General features: G+C 38.6%; 1 long non-coding RNA gene across 1 annotated transcript in view; it reads right to left on the reverse strand.

Annotated features, from left to right (window-relative positions):
* Positions 1-267: 267 nt before the first annotated feature.
* Positions 268-13,493, reverse strand: part of LOC108970029 — a 147,736-nt gene continuing 134,510 nt past the window's right edge. Inside the window, exon 5 of the long non-coding RNA XR_001993453.1 lies at positions 268-432. This is a non-coding gene — a long non-coding RNA (uncharacterized LOC108970029). The remainder of the gene's footprint in view (positions 433-13,493) is intronic.

Below are 13,493 nucleotides of genomic sequence, written 5' to 3' on the forward strand. Positions count from 1 at the left end.
TTGAAGAAAAATACATGTGTTGTCTAGAGACGCGGTTCTCCATGAAAAATCTCAATGTAAGACCTAGACCTATATGAGACCTATGTAGCTAGGATCGTCTTGGATTTAAAAATACTCAAAAAGTCACGCAGAGACCAAAATCAGTGTAAGGCACAATACACATGAAGCGTGTTAGCTGTGTTATGCCAAAATATTATAGATAAATTAAATCTCGATCGTTTTTACTTAAAGTATTGAGGCTTTCTTTTAATTCTTACTTACCTTAAAAATGCAATATTACATTACTTCTTGTGAGTTTTGTCCGAAATTCAAAAATTAAAATTTGTTGGGTTCAGATGAGTGATTTATGAGATTTATGAGAGACACGCCTAAGGTGTATTGACATGTGAAGCTTTGTAGATGATCATGACTCCTATATTTAGAATGCAAACTCTGAAAAGAAGTAATGTGAATAGTTAACTTAATCACCAACTCATAGATATAATGAGATAAATAAATATGAATGTATTTCATAATTTTTAAAGACTTTTTTCACAGAGCTTTCTTAGCGCTTTAAATTTTTTTAAGCAAACCAGAAGCTTTCACTGAACTTTCGTTGACTCACTGAGCTTTGAGAATTTTTTGAGAAAATCGGAAGCTTTCACTTAGCTTTCATGAAGCGTTAACAAATTTCTAAGGAAAGCTGAAGCTTTCACAGAGCTTCCATGGAGCTTTATGAAATTTTTAAGAAAACCAGGACAAATTCATAAAACTTTTATGAAGCTTTAAGATAACCAGGACACATTCATAAAACTTTCATGAAGCTTTAAGATATTTTCGATTAAACCAAAAGCTCCCACTGAACGGTTATAGAGCTTTAAGAAATTTGTAAGGCAATCGCAAGCTTTCACTGAGCTTTCCTTAAAGTCTACCCTTTAACTGATTGACATAAATTTAAGTCTCTCCTTGCGGTACTTATACTTCCTACAAAAGCATAATAAAGAAAATGCTGGTCTTCGCCATATCCGATCGCCACGACGCACTCAGCTCAACTTCATATGTATATTTTTGTGTATGTGTGTCACGAGTTTAAAAGCATGCATTTCACTTTTAATTGCGCAGATTCTTATGCAATTGAGTGCATAGCCATTACACTTGGTTTGGCTATTAAACAACAAAAAACACTGAAAGCACCTACAACAACTGTGTAATAATGGCTGGACAGTGAAATTCCGGTGCGCTTGACACCGCAACAGCCGCACACTGGCATGTGTTTATAAGTGTGTACGAGTATGTATGCCACCGGATGGAGCAGCAAGCACAAAGTAGCAGCTATCAGCACTACGCCAAACATGCATACACTTTTGTACCAATAAACACATACACACAGTACAGGCAGGCACAATTCCTGTGGGCATTATGCATTTGAGTGTGTATGTGTGCGTGAGTAGGAGTGTGAACATGTGCGGTGATTGCGGTTGAAGGGCTGGTCGAAAGCGAGATTATATGGTCACCCGGGGTGGCGGTTGTATACACAGACTGAATATTTGCAATGTAGTTTCTGTGTGGATACGAGGGTAGCTTGAAAAAAATGTCTGTTTTAGACAAAACAAAAAATATTATAGTGAAGACTTAGATACTTCACTGAGAGGATTAGCTCAACCAATCGATCACCGCTTCTTTCTCTCTCGCACTCCCCTTGCTTTTGCGCTCCATATCACTCTTTCCCTCTCTCTATTTATTGCAGTTTCAAGGAGACATAGATGTAGAGGAAAAACGAACGAACATCTATTGACGGCCAGCTCAGGCTGGTATCATACGTAAGGCTTCAAAAAATAGTATCCTGAATTTTAGAGGACTTCGCTAAAATCTTTAACCCAACAAATCGATTTCCCTTTATTTCGCCCTAATCCTCTCTCTCTCTTTCTCTCTTCCCCTTTCTCTCTCACTCTATCTTTTTACCTCTCTAGCTCTCCATTTCTCTCTTTCTCTATATCTCTTCCTCTCTCTAGTGATTATATTTTGAAAGAGACTAGACGAAAGGAGAAAGTTCGCTCAGCTATTGACGGCCAGCTCAAACGCGTATTACCAAAATTTTTCTCGAATGAAACTTAAACCCAGAACTCGAATTAGAAAAATCTAACAGTCCTTTTAGATATACACATATATTTTGAAGCATACATATGTAATACTTTGACACAATCGCACAGCTTTAAGTTACGTATGTATATATGTAAGGAAGTAATGAATGTGCGTTGCAAGCCCCAAATTATGCTACAACGACGAAAAACTCAAGGCATGTCCATATATACAACACAATACATATATACAGAGCAAAAATGCACGACACATAAATATATGTGTGCCACATAAATTTGTATTCATATCACCCATAGCGCTACAAATTTATACACCAATATATTACTTCCATAACACAACCGCCCGCCACCTGCCCATGCACCAATCGTGCCCCTGGCATTTACCTAGCTTTTTCATTATATTTTATCTCAAGTAAAGCCGCAACCGAGTTTTATATAACCCCTATACCGGCGCCAAGGTGTATAACCACTATGGCATATACAGTTATACCGACACATCTTACATGCCACCGTGCGCTCATATCCCTTATCCCTTTGCGCTGACATGGACGTGCGGACAACACGTCGCTTTCATATAGCTTCCGCAAAAGTGCGTGCGTAACCCCGTAGCCTTTAGTTTGTGGCAGTGTGCAGTTTCCGATGCGTGTGTGTGTGCGTCAGAGTGGGTGTGGAGATTTTCATTCTCTGGCGAGTAGAAAGTCATTAAAGTTCCTGATGAGGACACGTAGGTAACCCATATTTGCGCGTGTGCGTTTATTGCGAAAATGTCGAAAGCAGTTGCAGCGAGCAGAGTTGGCGAACAACAAACAAAAAAAAACCGTAAAAATGAAATAAAGTAGAAAATCATCGTGCAGTAGAGATTTTTAAAATCCGATTATTAAAGCTGACGGTGTTTGAAATGTGGAAACAAATTTACTTCCGCACACTAAAGGTGGTTAGATATGTGTATGTGTGTGTATAAATCTGAGAGAAACATATCACAGTAATGTATAGGTCACTACGGCGCTGAGTGAAAGTAAATCTGTAAAAGAAGGAAGCTTTGCAAGAAAGATTTTCCTTCGTGGTTGCAATTAATGCATATTTTAATTCGCTTTCGCTTTCAAAGGCGACTATGTCAATTGGTTCTGTTTTGTCATATGACATCACACTTTTCTGGAAAGAGCCTTATCTGAAAGATGCAAGTTTAGACAGATAGAGCATAGATAGGACTCTATAAATTCCAGACCCTTTCAGAACTGTGAACAAACAGTCTTCTTGTGGAGGTTTTCCTCACAGAAGTGGAGCTATCAAGTTGACGGCAGACGTGCAGCCTATTTGCGCGCAGTGACCATTCATTTTGAGAACACAGTGGCGGCCATGGTGGTGGTGAGCACGCTAACTGTGCTCTCAAAGCTGTTCAAGGAATGTCTGACTTCAGCGTCGTCAAGCTTCTTCATCATCAGACTCGTTTGGATGCCTGATCACAGGGGAATCGTTGGCGACTGCAAAACCAATGAGCTAGACAAAGGTGGTATCATATCTGAATCGAACCGAGTTAGATCATCAATCGCATTTTGCACTGAACAATGCGTGAACTTGCACTAGTACAAAGGATCTCGGGCGAATTTGGCAGATGCTAGTCGACGGCCAGCTTCTGTGCGTTGCGAGACTTTTTTAGCCAAGAGTAGAACGCAAGATATCTACTGAACTAAAAGACATAGCCGCAACTGTCGATTTGTGGGCGCTTTAGTTTTTGAGATATCAACCTGAAATTTTGCTCATATTCTTACATTCAAAGCAAGTAGCTCAATTGCAGGAACTGTCGATATCAGACAAGTATAGCATATGGCTGTCATACAAACCGACCGATCAAACTTAAGTCCGCGTAAGGAAAACTTTTTTATTTGAAAAGTTATCTTTTCCAAATTAGACATAAGTCATTTTCTGCGTCAATTATATAATAGCAGAAGAAATTGTTCAGATCTGATCACTGTAGCATATAGCTGCCCTATAAAGTGGACCATCGCAATCAACTACTTGTATGGAAAACTTCTTCATGTAAAGAGATATCTACACGAAATTTGGCATGGATAATTTTCTGAAGCAACGATGCAATATCTGAAGAAGTAGTTTGGATCGGATCACTATAACACATTGCTGCCATACAAACTGAACGATTTTTATAAGCACCTTTTTGTATTTGTGAAGGTTTTAATAAAATAGTTCAGCGCTTGAAATATGATTTTCCTCATATTCTTGTGTGTTTTCGACACAAATACTTTTAGGCGAAAATATTTTACATTAATTTCGTTCCAGGCAGAAATATATGAAGCAATCTAAATTACTATCAGTCAAGAGTTACAAATTTTTTTTTGATCACAAAAAGTTATTGGAACCACTCTTCACAGTCATTGCATTGTCATATGCAGTTATGTCGGTGAATATAAAAATAAAATATATATATATATATATTATATCCATATCCATATCCAATTTCAATACTACAAACCATCAAGGGCCACGTTAAATCAAATATGACAACAAACAGAAAAAATTTAATTGATATTTGCCATTAAAATGACCAAAGTCATAACCTTGTAACCCAATTTCAGCCAATCAACCAATACCAATACATATTTGTGTATAAAAACTCAAAAATATCCACAAACGAAAGATAAGCAAATTTGATTTGTTTGCATTGCGCGGCAATTTCCAGAACAGAAAATTCAAAAAAAAAATTTTTTTTTTTGGTTTTGTTTTTGGTTGCCGCTGCAAGAGGGCACGGCTATAAATTGGCGTAGTAAATTTTCATAACGCTTTCAATCATTACGGCGAACGTAATGCCAAAAGCAAACACACACACATATGTGCATATGAACGAATGACGCTTGCATATGCTTGTGCTATGTGCATGTATATGTGTAAGTCTGTTTTTGTATGTGTAGGTCTGTTCTCATACATCTTTGCACGTGTTTGTTTGTTGTGCGCTTTCAGTACAACAGCTTAAACCTATAACTAGCCGTCCGTTGCACACTTTTCATGCCACAACTGCGCCCACAGCCACTCAGCCACACAATCTCTCACCCTTGCCACGCAGCCTCACTGCAGCCAACCGCTGGCAGCACATAAACCACAAAATCAAATTGCGGCGCCCGCTTCACTTTCATTTGCCAATAAATTTCGCTTTTGTTATGCCAATATTTGTTTTTGTTACCGTTATTACCTCCGTTTTTTTTTTTTTTTTTTTTTTTTTTTTTTTTTTTTTTTTCTTTTTTTTTTTTTTTTTTTTTTTTTTTTTTTTGTTGGCCAAATCAAAAATCGGTCGATCGGTCGATTGTTGAGCGTAAAAGGCGCCGAGGAAATGTTCGTATTTGGCATGAGCACACACGTGGCTATTGCGTATGCAAATGCTTTATAGCTTGCAACATACATACATATGCATGTGCATGTGCGTGTGTGCGGCGCCGTGTATTGGCTTATAAATCCGCTTTATTTTGACATAACACAGGCATTGCTGCAACACTCGGCATTAGCCGCATGTCAAAGCTCAGTGTTGCCGTAGTTTGTCCTATTTTTATTGCAATCCACTCTGTTTGTGTATGTGTGCGTGTGTGATTTGTTATTGCCATAACTTGCGTCAATATACCGTTGCATTGTTGTGCGCATAAGCAAGAAAAAAGTGTGGCAACCCAATTTATTAGCTGCACTGACACAAATTTCATTCCATTGCTGCATTCTATCGCCATTTTTTGCCAATTATTTTAAAAATGTTGTGCCATTTTTTTGCCATCGTTGCCATATATTTGCTACTCGGTAATCTGTTTATATATTTACGGCGCATTGTTTTTGCAGCGAGCAAATATTTGCTTTTGAATTTTGCAATATGGCAATAGCCGCGCATTACACGTAATTTCCTCTCCGCGCGCAATTTTCAGTTTGTTTAACGGTTATTTGCTGGCCATAATTTATCACACGCAATATTTTGACACACTGTGTTTTTCACTTTTTAGCCAAAATTTACAATTATTGCAAGGCAGCTGAGTTTTTTCGGTGAAAATTTAAATTGATTACGGTTTATTGTTGTTGGCATATCGATGTAACTTTAACCATTGCGTTTGCCACACATTGTTTATAACGTGTCATAAATTATTGGAATTTTGTTAGGCAAACAAAAAATATTCGTGAAAGATTCAAATAAGTTACAATAAAAGAGATTATATTGCTTTTTTGTTCTCAGAAACTTTTGAAAAGTTGGATATATTTTTTAATTGCTGAAAATTTCCTGCTGGGATTGCGGTCAAGCCAGCTGTCAAAATAAACACATGTTTTTGACATTTATACTCCGTTACTTCATATTTATTACATTATATATTTTTTGGACAAAATGCGATATTTCTTGTTCAACATAATTTACTTCAAGCGTGATCCACTGATTCTAGCGACCCTCCATATTTTCGATACCATTTTTGTAGTACGATTTGTCTCTTGCTCAAAATAGGCCGCACTTTTGACGACCACCGCTTCATTCGACGAATTTGCCTTCCTAGTGAACATTCTTTTGAGATCTGAGATTGCAAAGTAGTCATTGGGGACCAGATCTGGAGAAAACGCTGAATGCGAATGGGATTCGGAGCCCAATTTATGATTTTTTATCATTGTTTTCACTTGCATGGTGCATTGTTTTGTTTAACTAAAGTTTCTTTTTTTCACGTGCGGCCATTTTCCAACGATTTCGTCCTTCTATCGGTCTAATAGCGCTACAAAATAGTCGCGGTTGATAGCTCTTCCTTTTTCGAGATAGCCAAAAAATATTATTCCAAGCGTTTAACAAAATACAGACGCCATAACCTTGCCAGCTAATTGTTGCATTTTTCCACCCTTTGTTTTGCGGTTCACCGTCTGCAGTCCACTTGAATGACTGACGAGTGGACTTCGGAGTGAAATGATAGTGCCATATTTAATCCTATGTCACATATCTACGCTAAATTCGGGTTTATTACACTTCAACAACTCCAAACACTACCCCGAATCATGAAGCCGGCTTTGATTTTGGTCAAAAGTGATGTCGCGAGCTTTTTCCCACCCAAATAATAATTAATAATATGATGTACGCATTCCGTTGATATCTTTAGAGTGCCTACTCCCTCGTACAACTTCACTTCACGTTCATCGAAAATTATATTTTTGAACTTGTTTGAGGTTTTCGTAGGTCAGAACATCTTTGGCCGTTCACTGCAGCTAAACTTAGCATACATATTCTTCGTGTTTGATTTCCCTGGCTTAGTTGCCGGAAACCCTTCTTTAGACCAAATTTTTTTCTGCAAAATTTCAAAAAGTTGTATGGGCCTGTGCATTTTTGTTTTCAGACAAGTTTTGTGGGATTTGCCTAAATACTTATCTTCTTTTCTTTTGGCACTAAGACCGTGTCTCGGCTGGACCGAGAAGACACAGACCAGTCGGTATGTACTTGGTCCTACCATTCAAACCATGTGTCTCGAATCGAAGAGTGCAATTGCCAATTAGCAATAAATCTCAATCAATTCTCACAACAGCTGATTTTACGTTACCAAAATTGACCCGGATTTTATCTAACCAAAAGCTGTACTTTCGGAGATCTAACCTCGTCTGGCGCTTGGCTTGAAGCAGGGTTGCTATGTATCCTTTCGACACATGCTGGCATTGAGTCCATTCATGGGCTCGGAGGAATTTTTCTGCTGCGTCTGCGCTAGCCCTACCGTTAGATGATCTCGATGATAACTTTTCTAGTATTTCACTGCTGCATTGTCTTCTTCTTTCTCTTTTAACATTTTGAATCATTTTCCATTTTAATAAATTTTCCAAAAAATATTCCAGTTAGATTCCATAAATCATTGTCATTCATTTAATGAAAACCTGTTGTTTCACATTGAGCCCTAAATTCTCAAAAACACGACAACAAAAATACAAAAACCCCATCAATAAACAATTGTTGCTACACCAGCTTTTGTGTTCAGCCATTACAATCAAATTGCTGGCTCACGCTGACAAATCACTTGATTGCTGACCAACCGTAGGCAGAGATCCAGAAATTTGTCAATAAAAATATAATACAAGAAATTTACTCAACAAGCGCTTACAATCAAATCAAAAACGTTGTGGTGTGCTGAACAATACAAGGATGAGCGTGTTTCAGGCAAAATTCGTGGATGTGTATGTGTGTATGAAAAGGACGATATTTGTTTGTCATAACAGAGCATTCCTCAACACACCTGGCCGGCAAACATCTACATACCCATACACAAGGATATATAACTCCATGTACACATACACACGTAGAAATCCTTTAAATTTATATGTTTGTGTGTATGTGTGAATTTGCTACACAGCAGTTGTAGTCACACAAGGCACCAGCGCAGGTAACATTTTCCTTCAACACTAGTGTGCACACGCACTCATCTCCGGCTCCTTCTCCGCACCCTACTCACTGTTTTGCTGTCAATTTTTATTTTATTAGATTTTGATATTACGGTTTTCATTCAATCAGTTGAGTGTGGCCTATACAGTTTTTTCACATTTCGCAAATTGCATTAGAAAAGGTCGTGGCAGTGGCAGCTACGAAACATTGCAGAGGGGCCGAAGAAAACAAAACACGTAAACGAAAATAATAAGAAGAAGACATTTAACATATTTCTCTACAACCCGCTGAGCGGTCCCGCTGTGCGTCGAATCGGTGTTGGAAAATGTGTCAACTCACACTGGGCCGCTGCGTGGAACTGACACTGGCGGCATGGACGTCTTCGCAACTCTAAAAACATTTAGTGTAGGGAAATGTGAAAATAAATTGAATAAATTGAAGCATTGACGCCAGTTATTAGAAATGGCGACTGTTTTAATTGAAGCTGCAATTAATTACAAGGAGAATTAATTTTTGGAAAAATTTGGTTATTCCAGCTTATTTTTCAGCCTTTTATTCCACGATGCTCTCAACTGAGTTAAAAACAGTCGAATATAATATTTTTCTGTAGCTGTGAGTATATCAATAATATTGAACATTTCTGGTACAGCTTCCACGAGACTCTGAGGCTTATAATCACTTGCTCTCATCCAGTTCGGGCAATGCGAACACGCAACAACATTTTGGAAGCATGATGAGTTCACGTCTGAACTGGTGTGTTCCAGAGGAAAGAACTACGGGTATTTTTTAATATATGCGATCGATAATAAATGCTATAACATAGTAAGCTGATCGCCAAAGCTCTTGGATCACTCGAAGAGAAGAGAGTCATACCAAAGGTTGCTCTGAGAGCTATACTCAACTGTTCTCGTCCAGTTAGGGCAATCTAAACACTCAACAGCAAAAGCCTAATCACATTTAGGAAAAGATGAGTGGTGAGAGGAGRTCTGAACTGGGGGGTTCTAGAGGGACTGCCGTCAATGTCGGCTGTTTGTCAATATCGGCGATCATTAATAAATGCACTAGCATAGTAAGCTGATCTCGTAAGTTCTCCAAAAATGAGCTGAATAAAATTTGGCTCGAAAGCGTCGGATCATTACAAAGCCAAATAGTCATAAATTAGAGCGTGAGGCCAAGAACGGAATCGAAAGAAAGAATTTAGGATGCGTAAAGCATATCAAATTTTCCTCTTGTTGTAGCGAATATTTTTCGAACGGAAGAGTGCTCATCATTGAAGCCCCATTAGAGTTGACTTTAAGTGGTACAAAGAGTTTTTAGCAGTCTAAAACTAAGAAAATAAAGACTTTCAAAATAATAAATCTCTATGTTCTGTATGTACTTCCCTTCAACATTTTTCTTCCCTAATACCTTTGCTTTATGCCTCAATCCAGCCATAACGCGCTGCTTCACTTGCTGACTCACTAACTGAATGATCGACTAAATTCGATTTGAGTTCACTTGTGTTGAATTGATGAACAAATTGGAAATATCCGGCGTTTTTTCATTGGATTTGTTGCAACTCATGCCTCTGCAGTGCCAGCGTGATGGCTGCAAACATTTGACAGTTTTAAATATTTGATGGATGCCAAACTCCACTGCCAGCACATATACACGAGCTCATACATTTGTATATCATATAGCACACCCGGGAACATGTATAATTGTCAGCAGCGCCTGTGAGCTGAGCAACAAAAGCGCATGATTGCTCGTTTTTGTCCGGCGCAGGATTCAGAGAATTTTCCTGTGCTGCAATATTTCATATTTTTATAAAATTTCCTTTTGTTTTTCATATTTTTATCACTTTTCATTTGCTGGCGTGTGCAAATGTGCCTGTGGTGAGGATGGCGCGAATACACAACCATGCATGTGTGTAATCTTTGCTCTTAGTTGCTAGTCACACATGTCGCGCTTTAAAGATTTATTATTGGAAATTGTTTTATAGCCGGTTTTTGAAATTATTGCTTGGCACTCGCTTTCTGTGTGAATTTTATTTTTTAAATTTGTTTCTATTTCTTTTGTTAAATTTTTAACAACTTAATTTTTGCTGCGCCACATCTTACACTTTGTGTTTATTATTATTATTGTTTTTTGCTTGTGTCTTATTCCTCTGTTCATTGACTTTTGTATGCCAGAGGCTAACGACAGGACACCCGCCAGCACGAAGCAATCGCAATAATGGACAGCGGCAGCTTAGGCGGCATCAACAACACATCATTTGTCAATTTTAATTAATTGTATAGACTACGGACTTAGCAATTTCTTATTTTCCTTTCATCGTTATGTTTGCTTTGTCATCTTTGTCATCTCTGTCAAGTGATTATTCTGATTTTCTCTTCTGCGTTGATCACTTCTTTCATATAATAGTTTTAAATATTTTATTTTTATTCAATGTTAAGGATTTTGGAGAAGTTACTAAGGAATCAGCTGAAAATTTAAAGACTTGAAGAGAGCAATAATGGTTTTGATGAACTTTATCATTGGCCTCAACAGCCTTGAAGCGACTGCCTCCAGACTGAATAAGGAAGCGAAGCGTATGGATCTGGTCAAGAAGGAGAAGAAGCCAAAATATCTCCTTTCATCAAGCAAACAATCGTCGCAGTCACGACTTGGCTCGCATGTCGCTGTTGACAGTCATAACTTTAAACTCGTAGATAAATTCGGCTATCTTGGAACCAGCACCATCGAAAAACACGTCAGCCTCGAAATCCAACGCAGAATATCTCTTACCAACAAGGATTACTGCGGACTGAGTAGACAATCGAGAAGTGAAGTCCACTTACGACGAAAAGAGACCAAATTCTACAAGTTCCACAAGTCACACAATACTCGTAGACATGAACGAAGATATCATCTGATGACTCGGTCTTAAAAGTATTCGACGGAAAGGTTTTGCCGAAGGTTGTACGGTCTTTTGTGCATTGACAACGGTGAATACCGTGGACGATCTAAAGATGAGCTATACGAGATATACGGTGACATTGACATTGTTCAGCGAATCAAGAGCCCGTTGGGAAGATCAGGTGGAAAAAAACCTACCAGCGGGTTATTTACTCGGATATAATAAAAAGAACTTCCTGCAGTTTTGATCTAAATTCATACACCTTTTGTGTAAGTTTCAGATTAGTTGTCATCGAAGTCATCCAATGTTAGGTCCAAGCAGCGCTATTCGACGGGTCCGAAGAGGGGTGTTAAATGAGTGTGGATCGCTGGGCATGCAAAGAGGTGGTTAAAGTCATACGGTGACTCATTATACGGCGGACATTTATCAGCTATGTCGGGAATGATTCTGGATAAGTAGGGGTTTATCCAGCTGCAGTATTCAGAACGAAGTTTCGGAGGAATCACTCTAAGTTTTCGAGCTATCCTTCTGCAATATCTGGTGATTTGAATTCATACACCATGCGCTGAGAAGAAGTCGATGAAAGTATTAATGGCTCCTCAGTGAATGGCGGTCAGTGTGCGTCCTAAGTCTGGTCAACGTACTGTTCGATATAGGTGACGTAATTGAGACAAAAACTATTGCTGCTCTTAGGAGGCGATTATGGTTCAAGTGGATGACTGCTTGGAGAGTAGTGTACTACGTTCCTTAACGGAAGAATGTGAATCCCGCTGTATAAATGTGCAACCCTAGATTTCAAGAAGCATATCATTATCCTTCGTAGTGCAGTATTTTGAGCCAACTTAAGCTTTTTCGCTTGCTTTTCAATACACGCCGCCAAGCGGAGTTCATATTGAATTGACCTGCCGTTCGACAGAAAAAATAATATAGTGCCCCTTCGAAATATTGGTCCTGAGTTGATGTAAGAAAGGGCCTCAATGATTAAGATTCTCATAGTGAAAAGTATAGCCCAATCTAGTTAATATTTGCTTACTTTTTCAACTCTTGAGCTTTTCACTGTAAGCTGAGTTCGCTCCACAAATTGCGTGCATTTTTTTTTTTTTTTTTGCCAACTTCTACTTGCAATACTTCAAAGAGTAGACTGCCGCACAAGATTCTCGCTGCAGAAGTACTTAATTTAACTTTAATAACTGCCAATACTGCCATGATTGGCATACCGAGAACCACTCAACCTTTTGTAAGGAAAATACCTTAACTGCATGCAGCAAAAGCAAACTTCACACATGCAAAACATGAAAATATATAAGAAAATATGTGTGCGTGTTAGGACCCTTATACTGGCATAACTTACAATTTCAACAGCAAATTGGCTACACTCTAACGAAAAGGGCACCTAGTCTACCTACACTCATATTATATGGAGTCAACCAACTTCACTTGTTGACTCCTTGACTGCTACACTGTGCCGCCGCACCCACTTGCTGCGGTAACTGCAGCAAGCGATATTGAAAGGTGGCTATAACAAAGCGCACCTTCGAACTACACTCAACACGCATAATATAACGGTTTATAAGAACCAACAGCTCACACTGCACACGAGTCAGTTGGCGCACTACCGCTGCTACGAAATACAATAGAGTGTGTTTGTGGCAATAGAACGCACTGTGCGGGCGCTAAGGTTAGCTGCAGCACGTTAACGTCACCGCCCTTCCCGGAGTTCAATTCTGCACTCACCTTTTCAGCACAAGCTGCCACTCTACATAAGTCTAAACTAGCGTTGCTGTAAGCTGACAGCCTTTCCGGGCTGGTGTAGTTGTGTGCGTGTAGCTCGTAAATCTCAATGTGGGAAGTGCTGGCTTGTATGCTAACTTCCTTTTTCAGGTAACGACTTCACCAGCGCGCTATTGTGTGGGCTTAGATATGTGTTTCTGTGTACATAAGGGTTGTACTTAAATGCGAGAAGAGTTTCTTTTGTATAATATTTTATAAATGTCAACAATTTTCTTCCTATTACTAAGAGATCAAGTATGTATGTCATATGGAAATCAAATAAATCTTTTTGTGTAGACTCACAAAATTTTAAATAATTTCTTGTTAGAAAACAATTATTTATGCTCCTATAGCAGTAAATCTGATTAGGAACGTAGATTAGATAAAAAAAAAT

Source organism: Bactrocera latifrons, unplaced genomic scaffold (assembly GCF_001853355.1).
Source record: "Bactrocera latifrons isolate USDA-ARS-PBARC rearing strain unplaced genomic scaffold, ASM185335v1 scaffold_277, whole genome shotgun sequence".
In the NCBI taxonomy this organism is placed as follows: domain Eukaryota; kingdom Metazoa; phylum Arthropoda; class Insecta; order Diptera; family Tephritidae; genus Bactrocera; species Bactrocera latifrons.